At 36.5% G+C, this 13,713-nt stretch overlaps 1 protein-coding gene across 7 annotated transcripts in view; it reads left to right on the top strand.

Moving 5' to 3' along the window:
- VPS13B (vacuolar protein sorting 13 homolog B) overlaps nt 1-13,713 on the top strand; it is a 792,142-nt gene that overhangs the window by 355,176 nt on the left and 423,253 nt on the right. The window lies entirely within an intron of this gene.

The raw sequence follows: 13,713 nt of genomic DNA, 5'->3' as shown, positions 1-13,713 counted from the left end.
TCTGTTTGGTAGTCATCTTCTCTTTTTGTTTAAGATTCTTTAAAGTATGCTGTCTGTCCAGGATGATCTACAGGCTGAGTTTGCAAGGCTTATTCTCAAGAGGTTTTTTTGTTTTTACCTTAAATTTCCTTTCAGGTAATTCAACTCTGTTTAAGGCAGTTACCCCTTGGCATAATAATGTCATGGTTATGAGTACATGTGTGAACAACTTTCCTTTAGAACATAAAGGAGAAATAAAGATTGGCATACTTTGCTTCTTGGTGATTATTTGAAATTTGAAATAAACATGAAGCTATAAATCAAAACTATATGCCTTACACAAAGTTGTATACACAAAGTTGTATTTCTTTTAAGGTTTTATTTATTTATTCCAGATAGAAGAGGTGGGAGTGGGAGGAGCAGAGGGAGAGGGACAAACAAACTCCACGCTGAGCACAGAGCCCAACGTGGGGAATTGATCTCAGGATCCTGAGATCATGACCCAAGCCAAAACTGTGTCAGATGCCTAACGGACTGAGCCACCCAGGTGCCCCCAAAGTTGCATTTTTTTTTTTTTTTTTTTACAAATGTCAAATAATATGCCACTAGGGAAAGATTTTAATAAAGTACACACAGGACTTTTTCTCTTTCAAAAAAGATACTGTAATATATATAATTGGTGAATCACTATGTTATACATCTGAAACTAATACTGTATGCTAACTACAATTAAAATTTTATCAATTGAGTGAATCACCCAGTATTTACTGAGTAAGCCACTATGCTATTTCAGGCTGCTACATGAAATAGAAGAACCATAGATTGCCCTTTCAGTGAAATAAATACTGTCTTAGTTATCAGCATTATGAAGATTAGAGTGCATAAATATATAAATTGATGGTCAGATGTCTTAAGGTTAAAGAAACAATGCTATAAGAATTTTTTATTCTTGACTCTCTTATTACAAGTCATTCTCCTTTTTCAATTAATTACTAAACCTGACCCACTTTTGTGATAGCACCTCTTTAAGGCATGCGTGTGTGTGTGTACACTGTATCTTCTTTATCCATTCATTTAGCGATGGACACTTAGGCTACTTCCATAATGTGGCTGTTGTAAATATTGCTTTAGTAAACACAGGAGTGCATATATCCTTTTGAATTTAAGCAGATGATGAAAACCCCAAACAAGGCTAAATTCTGAGAAGCACTTACTATGAGAAATGAATTTCATTGTTGTAGCTGGCAAATATTTTTTGACTCTTTAAAATCATGAAGTAACTTTTTTATTGTGAGAGTCCTGAACTCAGTAGCATAAGCTATTTGGTCCCAAATGCAGTATGTGGTGCTGCTGGTTTATGTATATTATAGAATACTTAAAGTTGCCATTTTATCATTGGCGTTATTACTCAAACCCTCAAAATAGGAATGGGGGTTTTGACAGACTTACTTTGAGTAATTGTTACCAGATTCTAATACAATGGTAAGAAGGAAAAGGAATATTCTGATGTAAATCATTGATATGTTGAAGCAAAAGTATATGATCATTTAATTATTTGGCTTGGGACTTTTAGCTTTATGATTTTTCAGCCAATTTTATCTAATTGGTTTACATTAATATGAATCCAAGATTATTTCTTATTGGAAGAGTACAGTGGTTAGTGGGGCAGAACTCAGAATATGTTCAAAGTTCAAGCATTAACAACTACCATTTATTACTATACCATGTTGCTATACTGCTTATTTTGGAGAGACAAATATTCAGATGTTTAATACAATACCATCAAGAATTAAATATGTTATACAGAATTATGTCAGAATTCTGTGAGATGAGAGAGGAAGGACCAAATCTAATTTGGGGAAATCACTGACTTTTTTTCAGAGGAAGTGGTATTAAAGGTAGAACTACAACAATAGGTTGATTGTGATAAAAAAGGAGGGTATTTGGGTTACAGATCTGATAACTTCTCAGTTCTTTTCTACAGTTTACAGTCAATATTTTTTCACCATCATTTTCTTATACTTGAAGTTCTTTAATGAAATATTTTTATACACATTACCACATTTAAAGTGAATAGTATATTGTTGACATTAGATGGTAGTAGTATTAATTTCTGACATTTAGATTAAATTGCTTTCCTTCATTATTATGGCAAGTGGGACTACTAAAGCACTCAAGTTGAGTCTGAGTGCAGTACCTTTCTTTTAGTTTTTATTTTTTTATTGTAATTCCAGTATGGTTAACATACAATGTTTTATTAATTTCATATGTACAATATAGTGACTCAATAATTCTTTGTATTATTTACTGCTTATCAGATAAGTGTACTCTTAATCCCGTTCACTTATTTCACACATGCCCTTACCCACCTCCCCTCTGGTAACCATCTGTTTGTTTTCTAAAGTTAAGGATCTGTTTTTTGCTTTGTCTCTTTCTCTTTTTTTTTTCCTCCGTTGCTTGTGTGTTTTGTTTGTTAAATTCCACATGTGAATGAAATCATATGATTTGTGTATCTCTGACTGAATTACTTTGCTTAACATTATACTCTTTAGCTCCATCCATGTCATTGCAAACAGCAAATTCCATTCTTATCCTGAATAATATTCCAGTGTGTGTGCATGCGTGTGTGTGTGTACACTGTATCTTCTTTATGCATTCATTTATCGATGGACACTTAGGCTACTTCCATAATGTGGCTGTTGTAAATATTGCTTTAGTAAACACAGGAGTGCATATATCCTTTTGAATTAGTGTTTTTATATTCTTAGGTGAATACCCGGTAGTGTGTATAATACCAGATTATAGAGCAATTCTATTTGTAATTTTCTGAGGAAACTCCATACTGTGTTCTATAGTGCCTGTACTAGTTTACATTCCCCTCAGTGGGGCACAAGAGTTCCTTTTTCTCTGTATCATTGTTAATACCTGTTTCCTTTGTTTTTGATCTTTGCCATTCTGACAGATGTGAGATGATATTGTAATTTTGATTTGCATTTCCCTGATAATGAATGACATTGAACATCTTTTCATGTGTCTGTTGGCCATCTGGACGTCTTCTTTGGAGAAATGTCTGTTCATTTCTTCTGCACATTTTAATTGGATTATTCGTTTCTTTGGATGTTGAGTTGTATAATTTCTTTCTTTATATATTTTGGATACTAACCCTTTTGCAAATATCTTCTCCCATTCAGTAGTGTGCCTTTTGGTTTTGTTGATTGCTTGTTCCCCTGTGCAGAAGCTTTTTATATTTATTTAGTAGTCCCAGTAGTGTATTTAAAAAAAAATTTTTTTTAAAGATTTATTTATTTATTTATTTGACAGAGAGAGAGAGAGAGATCACAAGTAGGCAGAGAGGCAGGCAGAGAGAGAGGAGGAAGCAGGCCCCCTGCTGAGCAGAGAGCCCGATGTGGGACTCGATCCCAGGACTCTGAGATCATGACCTGAGCCGAAGGCAGCGGCTTAACCCACTGAGCCACCCAGGCGCCCTAAAAAATTTTTTTTAAAGATTTTATTTATTTATTTATTTGACAAAGATGACAAGCAGGCAGAGAGGCAGGCAGAGAGAGGGGGGAAGCAGGCTCCCCGCTGAGCAGAGAGCCCGATGCAGGGCTTGATCCCAGGACCCTGGGATCATGACCTGAAGCTGAAGGCAGAGGCTTTAACCCACTGAGCCACCCAGGCGCCCCACCAGTAGTGTATTTTTGCTTTTGTTTCCCTTGCCTCAGCACACATATGTAGAAATATGTTGTTATCGCACACGTCAGAGAAATTATTGCCTGTGCCTCTTGTAGAATTTTTGTGGTTTCAGGTTTCAATTTAGATCTTTATTCTGTTTAGAATCTATTTTTGTGTATGGTGTAAGGAAGTGGTCCAGTTTCTTTCTTTTGCATGTTGCTGTCCAGTTTTCTCAATACCACTCGTTAAAGAGACTGACTTTTTCCCTTTGGATATTCTTTCCTGCTTTGTCAAAGGGTAATTGACCATGTAATTGTGGGTTTATTTCTGTATTTTTTTCTTTTTTTAATTCATCGATTTTTCGCTCTGTTCTGTATGTCTGTTTTTGTGCTAGTACTATACTATTTTGATTACTACAGCTTTGAAGTCTGGAAATGTAATACCTCCAGCTTTAGTTTTCTTTTTCAAGATAGCTCTGGTTAGGGCGCCTGGGTGGCTCAGTGGGTTAAGCCGCTGCCTTCGGCTCAGGTCGTGATCTCAGGGTCCTGGGATCTAGTCCCGGATCGGGCTCTCTGCTCGGCAGGGAGCCTGCTTCCCTCTCTCTCTCTCTGCCTGCCTCTCCATCTACTTGTGATTTTTCTCTGTCAAATAAATAAATAAAATCTTAAAAAAAAAAAAAAAGATAGCTCTGGTTATTCAGGGTCTTCTGTGGCTCTATGCAAATTTTAGGATTATTTGTTCTAGTCCGATCTGTTGATATTTTGATAGGGATTACATTAAATCTATAGATTGCTTTGGATGGTATGTACATTTTAACAAGGTTTATTCACCCAATCCATAAGCATGGAGTGTCTTTCCATTCCTTTGTGTCCTCTTCAATTTCTTTTTTCAGTGTTCTGTGGTTTTCAGAGTACGGATCTTTCACCTCCTTGGTTATGTTTATTCCTAAGTAGTCTATTTCTGGTGCAATTGTAAATGGGATTTTTAAAATTTTTTCTTTCTGCTGCTTCATTATTAGTATATAGGAAATGCAGCAGATTTTTGCCCATTAATATTGTATCCTATAACTTTACTGGATTCTATCAGTTCTAGTAATATCTTGGTGAGAATTTTATTTCTTCCTTTCCAATTTGGATCTCTTTTATTCCTTTTTGTTGTCTAATTGCTGTGACTAGGACTTCCAGTACATGTTGAATAAATGTGGTAAGAGTGGACAACAAGAGTGTCTTATTTTTTACTTTAGTTTTTCTCCTTTGAGAAAATGCTCTCAGTTTTTCCATTATTGAGGATGATTTTAGCTGTAGTTTCTCATATATGGCCTTTATTGTGTTGAGGTATGTTCCTTTTAAGTCTCCTTCTTTAGGGTTTTTATCATGAATGGATGTTGTACTTGGTCAAATGCTTTTTCTTCATGTATTGAAATAATTATATGGTTTTATTTTCTCTCTTATTGATGTGATATATTATGTTTATTGATTTGTGAATATTGCACCACCCTCTCAACCCAGGAATAAATCCCACTTGATCATGATGGCTGATTTTTTTTTTTTTAAGATTTATTTATTTGACAGAGAGAAATCACAAGTAGACAGAGAGGCAGCCAGAGAGAGAGAGAGAGAGGGAAGCAGGCTCCCTGCTGAGCAGAGAGCCTGATGCGGGACTCGATCCCAAGACCCTGAGATCATGACCTGAGCCGAAGGCAGTGGCTTAATCCACTGAGCCACCCAGGCGCCCCGATGGCTGATTTTTTAAATGTATGGTTGGGTTTAGTCTTGCCAGTATTTTGTTGAAAATTTTGCATCTATCTTCATCAGAGATTTTGACCTGTAGTTCTCTCTCTCTCTCTCTCTCTCTCTTTTTTTTTTTTTTTTTTTTTTTGTAGCATCTTTATTTGGTTCTGGAATCAGGATAATGGTAGCATCAAATGAATTTGAATTTGGAAGTTTTCTTTCTTCTTTTCTGGTTTGAGAAATAGTTTGAAAAGAATAGGTTTTAAATGTTTGGTAGAATTCATCTCTAAGTCATCTGGTTTTGGGCTTTTGTTTGGGGGGAGTTTTTTGATTACAGATTCCATTTCATTGCTGGTTATTTGTCTATTCATATTTTGTTTCTTCCTGATTTAGTTTTGAGAAGTTATGTACTTCTAGGAAATGATCCATTTCTTCTAGATTGCCCAATTTGTTGGCATATAATTTTCCACAATATTCTCTTACAGTCCTTTGTGTTTCTGTGCTGATGATGGTTTTTATTTTTCCTCTTTCATTTCTAATTTTGTTTGTTTGAGTCCTCTCTCTGTCTTGCTCTTTTAAGTCTGGCTAAAGGGTATCAGTTTTGATCTTTTCAAAGAAACAGGTTTTGGTTTCATTGATTTTTTGTTTTTTCAGTTTCCATTTCACTTATTTCCTGTTCTAATTTTTATTATTTCATTCCTTCTACTTGTGTTGAGTTTTGTTTTTCCTTTTTTTTTTTTAAGGCTTTTTATTTGAAATTTTTCTCGTTTCTTGAGGTAGGTTTGTATTGCTATAAACTTCCCTCTTAGAACTGCTTTTGCTTCCTCTCAAAGATATTGGATTTTCATTTTCATTTGTCCTCATCGTTTTTTGTTTTTTGTTTTTTAAATTTCATCTTTGATTTCTTGTTTGACCCATTCATGGTTTAGTAGCATGTAATTTAACCTCCCTGTGTTGGTGCTTTTTGCAGATTTTTTTCTTATGCTGGATTTCTAGTTTTACAGCATTGTGAACAGAAAAATGCACAGTTAATCTTCAGTCATTTTGAATTTGTTGTGACTGGTCTTCTGGCCTCATATGCAATCTTTTCTGTAGAATATTCCACTTGCACATGAAAAGAAGATGTATTCTTCTATTTTAGAATGGAATGTTGTGAATATATTTGTTAAAATCCATCTGATTCAGTGTCATTCAGAGCCACTCTTTTCTTGTTAGTTTTCTGTTTGGATGATCTAGCCATTAATGTAAGTGGTGTGTTAAAAGTCCCCCACTATTAATGTAGTATCAGTACTACAGTATTGACTATTGATTATTTCCTTTATGTTTGTTGTGAACTGCTTTATGTATTTGATTCTTCCATGTTGGGTGCATAAATATTTAAAATTGTTATATCTTCTTGTTGATATGTTGTATTTATGATTATATAGTGTCTTTGTCTATTGTTATAGCCTTTGTTTAAAGTATTTTTTGTCCTATGTAAGTATCACTACTCTGGCTTTCTTTTCACATTCCTTTACATGATAAATGCTTTTCATTCCCTTCACTTTCACTCTGTATGTGTCTTTAGGTCTGAAATGAGTCTCTGTACACAGCATGTAGATGCATTTGGGGTTTTTTTAGTCTGTTACATCACACAATGTTTTGATTGGAGTGGTTAGTCCATTTATATCCAAAGTAATTATTGTTAGGTATGTATTGTCATTTTGTTACTTTTTTAAGTATTTGTTTCTATAGCTCCTGTCTGTTCCTTTCTTCCCTTGCTCTCTTCTCTCATGGTTATTTGGATTTCTTTAATAGTATACATGGATTTCTTTCTGTTTATTTTTTCCATATATATTACTGGTTTTTAATTTGCAGTTACTGGTAGGTTTGTACATAAGATCTTCTGCATATGCAGAAGATAGTCCATAGTAAGTTGATAGTTGCTTACGTTTGAGCCCAGTCTTTACTTCTCTCCACAGCACGTTTTAGGTATTTGGTGTCCTACTCTACATTTTTTATTTTGTGAGTCCCTTGACTAATTCTTACAGGTATATTTATTTTTGGTGCTTTCCTGCTTCCTTCTTTTCTTAATCTTACTTATGTCTTTCTTTTCCATCCAAAAAGTCTCCTTTAATGTTTCTGGTAGGACTGATTTAGTGGTGAAGAATTCTTTTAACTTTTGTTTGTCTCAGCAACTTTGTTTCTCCTTCTGTTTTGAGTGATAGCCTTGCCATCTAGACTATTCTTGGCTGCAGACATTTTTCATTTCAGTGCTTTGATTATATCCTGCCATTTTCTTCTGACCTGGAATTTCTGAAGAAAAATCAGTTGGTAGCTGTATGATATTTCCCATGTATATAACTGTTTTTGTTTCTTCTATTGCTTTTAAAATTATCTCTTTACCACTGGCGTTTGCCATATGAATTACTACATGCCTTGGTGTCGACCTTCTTGTGTTTACTTTGTTTGAAGTGCTCTATGCATCCTTGATCTGGATTTCTATTTCCTTTCCCAAATTTGGGAAGTTTTTAGCTATTATTTTTTCAAAGACATTTTCTGCCTTCTTTTCTCTGTCTTCTCTGTATGAGATTTCTGTAATGCAGGTGTTATTTGCCTGATGGTGTCATTTCATTCCCAAAGTCTGTTCTCGTTTTGTATAATTTTTTTCTCTCACCTGGTCAGCTTGACCAGTTTCCATTACTCTATCCACCAGGTCACTGATTCTTCTGCTTCCTCTAGTGTACTATTTATTACATCTAATGTATTTTCAATTTCATTGAAATTGAATGTTCATTCAATCTTCATCTGTGATTTTTTTTTTTAAATCACTGTGTTAAGGGTCTTACTGATGTCCTCCACTCTTTTCTCAAGTCCCATGAGTGTCTTTATATGATAACTACTTTAAATTCTCCATCAGACATATTACTTATCTCCATTTTGCTTTGGTGTCTTGCTGTGATTTTGTCATGTTCTTTCATTTGGGACATACTCTTTTGTCTTCTCATTTTTTGTATAACTGTGTCTATTTCTGTGTGTTAGGAAAGTCAGCTATGTCTCTTGCTCTTGAAGGTAATGGCTTTATGATGAATAGGTCTTGTAGTGCCCTGCAATGCTGTGTACCCTGCTCATAGAACCTGAAACTTCAGGGGTGTCTCTTATATACATTGCTTACATCCTGCTTTTGTAGCGGAACCACTTTATGTCCCAGGTGCTTTTGAAATTGCTGTTTCTATGCTTATCTCTGTGGACTGTCTCTTTAAGGGAAGGGACTGAGTCTCTCACCGGATGGGATCTCCCAGAGCCCAGCCTGGCTGATATTTTAAAGTTGCAGGTTTTAAGTCCCACTGGTTCTAAGAACTCACAAAATTTGGCCCTCTGGTTTTCAAAGCCAAATAATATAGGGATTTGTCTTCCCTATGTGGGCTCCTTATATGAGGGTCTGTTTCTCGCTCCTTTCTATGCCTATGGAGTCCCTCCCTCCTGTGGACAGACCTAAGGATCCCTTTAGCTCCTGATTGTGTGTCTGCCCATTTCAAATCTTCTTGGATGCGGCCTCTTACCTCTTTTTAGTTGTAGAGTTTTTACTGACAGTCTTTGGATTGTTTTCTGGTTTATTTGCACTTATGTGAATGTTACATACTATATTCATGGTTTGAGGTGAATTTAGAGCCCTCTTACTCCACCATCTTCCCAAAAACCCAGTGCAGTGCATTTTCCATGGCGCAGACATGAAGGATTGATATTGCACCAAGTTGGACAGTACATACCCAAGAACAGATTATTATTTTAATCAGTAAATATTCAGTCTCAAAAGTACCTTATTTATTATTATTAAAAGTACGTTATTTATCATTGTTGCAAACAGGAAGTATAATAGATATCAGACTACAATGCTAAATCTAGGTTTTTTATAGCTCCAGGGAGACTGAACAAATCTGATGATTTCTGAACAATTGGTGGTACCATAATCTTGAGTAAAAATATGATACATTCACTATTTATTTGGTAGAATTCAAAGTTACAGCACAAGATTCAAAAAACAGAAGAGCTGCCATAGCACAGTTGTTAAAAACATGGACTTTGGAGTCAGACTTCCTGGATTTACATCACTGTTTAGCCACTTGCCAGCTGGGTGACTTAGAATAAGTTACTTAATCTCTGTATGGTCAATTTTTTAATCCAAAAATGGTGAGAATAAGAGTCTAAATAATGGTGTTATTATGAGACTTAAACCAAGTAGTATTTGTTAAGTTTTTAAGGCAAAGACTTGGCATGTAGCAGCTGTTAGAGGTTTTGATTAAATAAAATATAGATAAGATTGGCAGAATTTACGATAATTTTCATATCCTACCTGTGAAATATATATAACTACAAAAAATTGTCCTTTTTAAAAATTATCTTCCTCACCTCTTTTAGAAAATATGGATTAAAAATTAATGTATCAAAAATAATGTGATTTCACATCTCTAATAACCAGAATTTTATGGTATTTATAAGTAACTGATATTCTATACTAGATTTTCAAAATTTGACCATAGAAATTTCTTTGAAAACCTTTGGTGTTCATTGTTCAAAGAATTTTAAAATTTTGATTGCTACTAAAAATGTATTTTTATAGAATTTATTTATTTATTTTTTAAGAGAGCAGGACCTGGGAGGGGCAGAGGGAGAGGAGTGAATCTCAATTCCATGCTCTCAGTACAGAGCCCAACATGGGGCTTGATCTTGCAATTGTGAGATCATGACCTGAGCTGAAACCAAGAGTAGGATGCTTAACCCAAGTGCCCCTAGAGTTTATTTTTTAAAGCAGTTTTAAGTGCTCAGTGAAATTGAGAAGGTACAGAGGTTTCCAATGTATCCCCTGCCCCTACACATGCATTATCATTATCAACACTCTCTACCAAAATGTTACATTGTTATCATTGATGAACTTACCTCATTATCATCCAAAGTCCATAGTTTACAACTCACTGATGGTGGTGTTCATTCTGTGGGTTTGGCCAAATTTATAGTGAACCTGTATCCACTATTGTAGTACCTTACAGAGTAGTTATACTGTGCTACAATCTTCTGTGCTCTGCCTGTTCCTTGCTCTCTCCTCCTTACCTCCTAGTAACTAGTGATCTTTTTACCATTTCCATAGTTTCGTCTTTTCCAGAAAGTCATATACTTTGAATTAGTATGTAGCCTTTTCAGACTGGCTTCTTTCACATGGTAAGATGCATTTAAATTTCCTCCATGTGTTTTTATGGCTTTGGTAACTCATCTCTTTTAAGTGAAAGATAATATTGCATTTTTTGTATGTACCACAGTTTATTGATTTACCTACTGAAGGACATCTTAGTTGCTTCCAAAGTTTGGCAATTGTGAATAAAGATCCTGTAAATTTCCATGTGCAGGTTTTGTGTGGTTGGTCTATATTTAAGTCAGTTATTTAATTTGGCAGAATTCTACCATGGGTTTAGAACTAGTAATGTACAAAAGACAGTGATGAAGTCTACGGGAGAAGGAAGCAAATTAATGTGTGTTTTATTAAGAAAATTATAGTAGGTAATTCATTGTTGTAAAACATTTAATTAATTCTGAGATATATGGAATATAGTGTTAAATACCCCTTTCCTCTTACCCCTCATCAATTCTGTTTTACTCCCCTCAGAGGTAACCTCTACTATGGGTTTGCTTTTTTAAAAACTCTTCTATAACTCTTTTTGTACGTGGGGTAGACAGATCACACCCAAACCCACACATTGTTTTAAAAATATATTTGGATTGTACTACACATATGTATTTTTCTCATTTCACAAGTAATCAAAAATACACTTTCGGGGCACCTGGGTGGCTCAGTGGGTTGAAGCCTCTGCCTTCTGTTTGGGTCATGATCCCGGGATCCTGGGATCGAGCCCTGCATCAGGCTCTCTGCTCGGCGGGGAGCCTGTTTTCCCATCTCTCTCCGCTTGCCTTTCTGCCTACTTGTGATCTCTGCCTGTCAAATAAATAAATAAAATCTTTAAAAAATACGCTTTCTTGGGACGCCTGGGTGGCTCGGTTGGTTAAGCAGCTGCCTTCGGCTCAGGTCATGATCCCAGCGTCCTGGGATCAAGTCCCACATCGGGCTCCTTGCTCCGCAGGGAGCCTGCTTCTCCCTCTGACTCTGCCTTCCACTCTGCCTATGCTTGCTCTCACTTGCTCTCTCTCTGACAAATAAATAATAAATAAAATCTTTAAAAAAAAAATACGCTTTCTTTCATACCTATAACTGTTTCTCATTTTAAATGAATGAATTAGGGGTGCCTTGATGGCTCAAGAGGTGAAGCATCTGCCTTTGGCTCAGGTTATGATCTTAGGGTCCTGGGATTGAGCTCCACAGAGGGAACCCTGCTCAGCAGAAAGTCTGCTTCTCCCTCTCCCTCTGCCTGTCACTCCCCCTGCTTGTGTTCTCTCTGTCAAATAAATAAATAAAAATCCCTTAAAAAAATGAATGAGCATAATCTTCATTGTGGATATTAAAAAATTAATTTAACGATTTTTTTCCAATGGTCAGGTAAGTTGCTTAGCATTTTCCCTCTCCATTTCCCTTCTCTTCTTACCTGCCTCCCCCCCTTTTTTTAAATTAAGATTTTATTTATTTATTTGACAGACAGAGATCACAAGTAGGCAGAGAGAGAGGAGGAAGCAGGCTCCCCGCCGAGCAGAGAGAGCAGAGAGCCCTACGCGGGGCTTGATCCCAGGACCCCGGGATCATGACCCGAACCGAAGGCAGAGGCTTCAACCCACTAAGCCACCCAGGCGCCCGTGCCTCCCCCCTTTTTAAAAACTGTTTCAAATAATAGTGTGGATACTGACCATTCTTTAGAAGTTGTTTGTATGCATTCACTCTTGACAAAGACTTGACAGGTTTAAAAAACTAAGGATTTATTTTTTTCCCTTCTGGATTCTCTTTCTCTTACAGCTCCATTCTTTGATCTGCTGCAACCTAAAACCTTGGAGTCATCCTTTCTTCATCATTCTCTCTTAATGTATTTGTAGTCCATCAGTAAGTCCAGGTGGCTATAGCTTTTACATGGATACAGAATTCCATCACTGTTAACTACCTTTACCGTAGCTACCATCTCTTACATATTGTCTTCCTGTTTTAATACTTGTAGCCTATTTTTCTACAGAGTACCCAGAGAAAAATTCTATTAAAATATGACCAGTAATTTTATGACTGTATTTAGGATCCATTATCATATCCTAGCTTTTTCAAGGCAAAAACCAAACTTCTTCCCATGACCTATATAAGCGCTGTATGATTGGTCCTTATTTATAGCTCTGACTTCATTCCCTACTTCTGTCATTCTTTACTTTGCTGTGGCCCTCATTGCCTCTATACTGTTTCTTGAAAATCCTAAGTACGCAGCAGGGTACTTGGGTGCCGCATGTAGTGACTGCCTTCAGCTCAGTATTTTAGGGTCTTAGGATCAAGCCCCAAGTCAGGCTCCACACTTAGCAGGAAGTCTATTTCTCCCTCTGCCCCTCCCAAGTACACATAACAGAGGACTTTTTTTTTTTTTAAGATTTTATTTATTTATTTGACAGAGATCACAAGTAGGCAGAGAGGCAGGCAGAGAGAGAGGAGGAAGCAGGCATCCTGCTGAGCAGAGAGCCCAATGCGGGCCTCCATCCCAGGACCTTGGGATCATGACCTGAGCTGAAGGCAGAGGCTTTAACCCACTGAGCCACCCAGGGGCCCCTAACTGAGGAATTTTGCATTACTGTTTTATCTGCCTAGAATGCTCTGCTCCCAAATATCTCCATGGATCGCTCCCAGACTCTTTTTAAATAAACATTCTTTGAATTTCTAACATGCATAATATGGTAGACTTGGGTTTATAAGTATGAGGAAAAAGGTTTATGCTCCATGACCTTAAGGTATTATTAATCTAATACAAATCCAAATAAACCAAGTTGAGGAGATGGGGAGAGAATGAGATACGGCAACGGTAGATCATGTAGTAGTGATATGGTAGCATTTACTTTGGAGAGAATTTTAGGACCATCAGACTTAATCAGATTCTTAAAGAGCAAGATCTGATTTATTTTATGCTATTTAAAAAGTACCTAGGGGCGCCTGGGTGGCTTAGTGGGTTAAGCCTCTGCCTTCAGCTCGGGTCATGATCTCAGGGTCCTGGGATGGAGTTCCACATCAGGCTCCCTGCTCACCGGGAAGCCTGGTCCCCCCCCCCCACCTGCCTCTGCCTACTTACGATCTCTCTCTCTGTCAAATAAATAAATAAAATCTTAAAAAAAGAAAGTACCTAAAGTGGTGCATAAAAATTACGTATTTGGATTAACATATATTGTATAA

The sequence above is a fragment of the Mustela lutreola genome, chromosome 3 (assembly GCF_030435805.1).
Source record: "Mustela lutreola isolate mMusLut2 chromosome 3, mMusLut2.pri, whole genome shotgun sequence".
In the NCBI taxonomy this organism is placed as follows: Eukaryota; Metazoa; Chordata; class Mammalia; order Carnivora; family Mustelidae; genus Mustela; species Mustela lutreola.
Note: the sequence above shows the minus strand (reverse complement) of the source record. Positions and strands in the feature narration are given on the sequence as shown.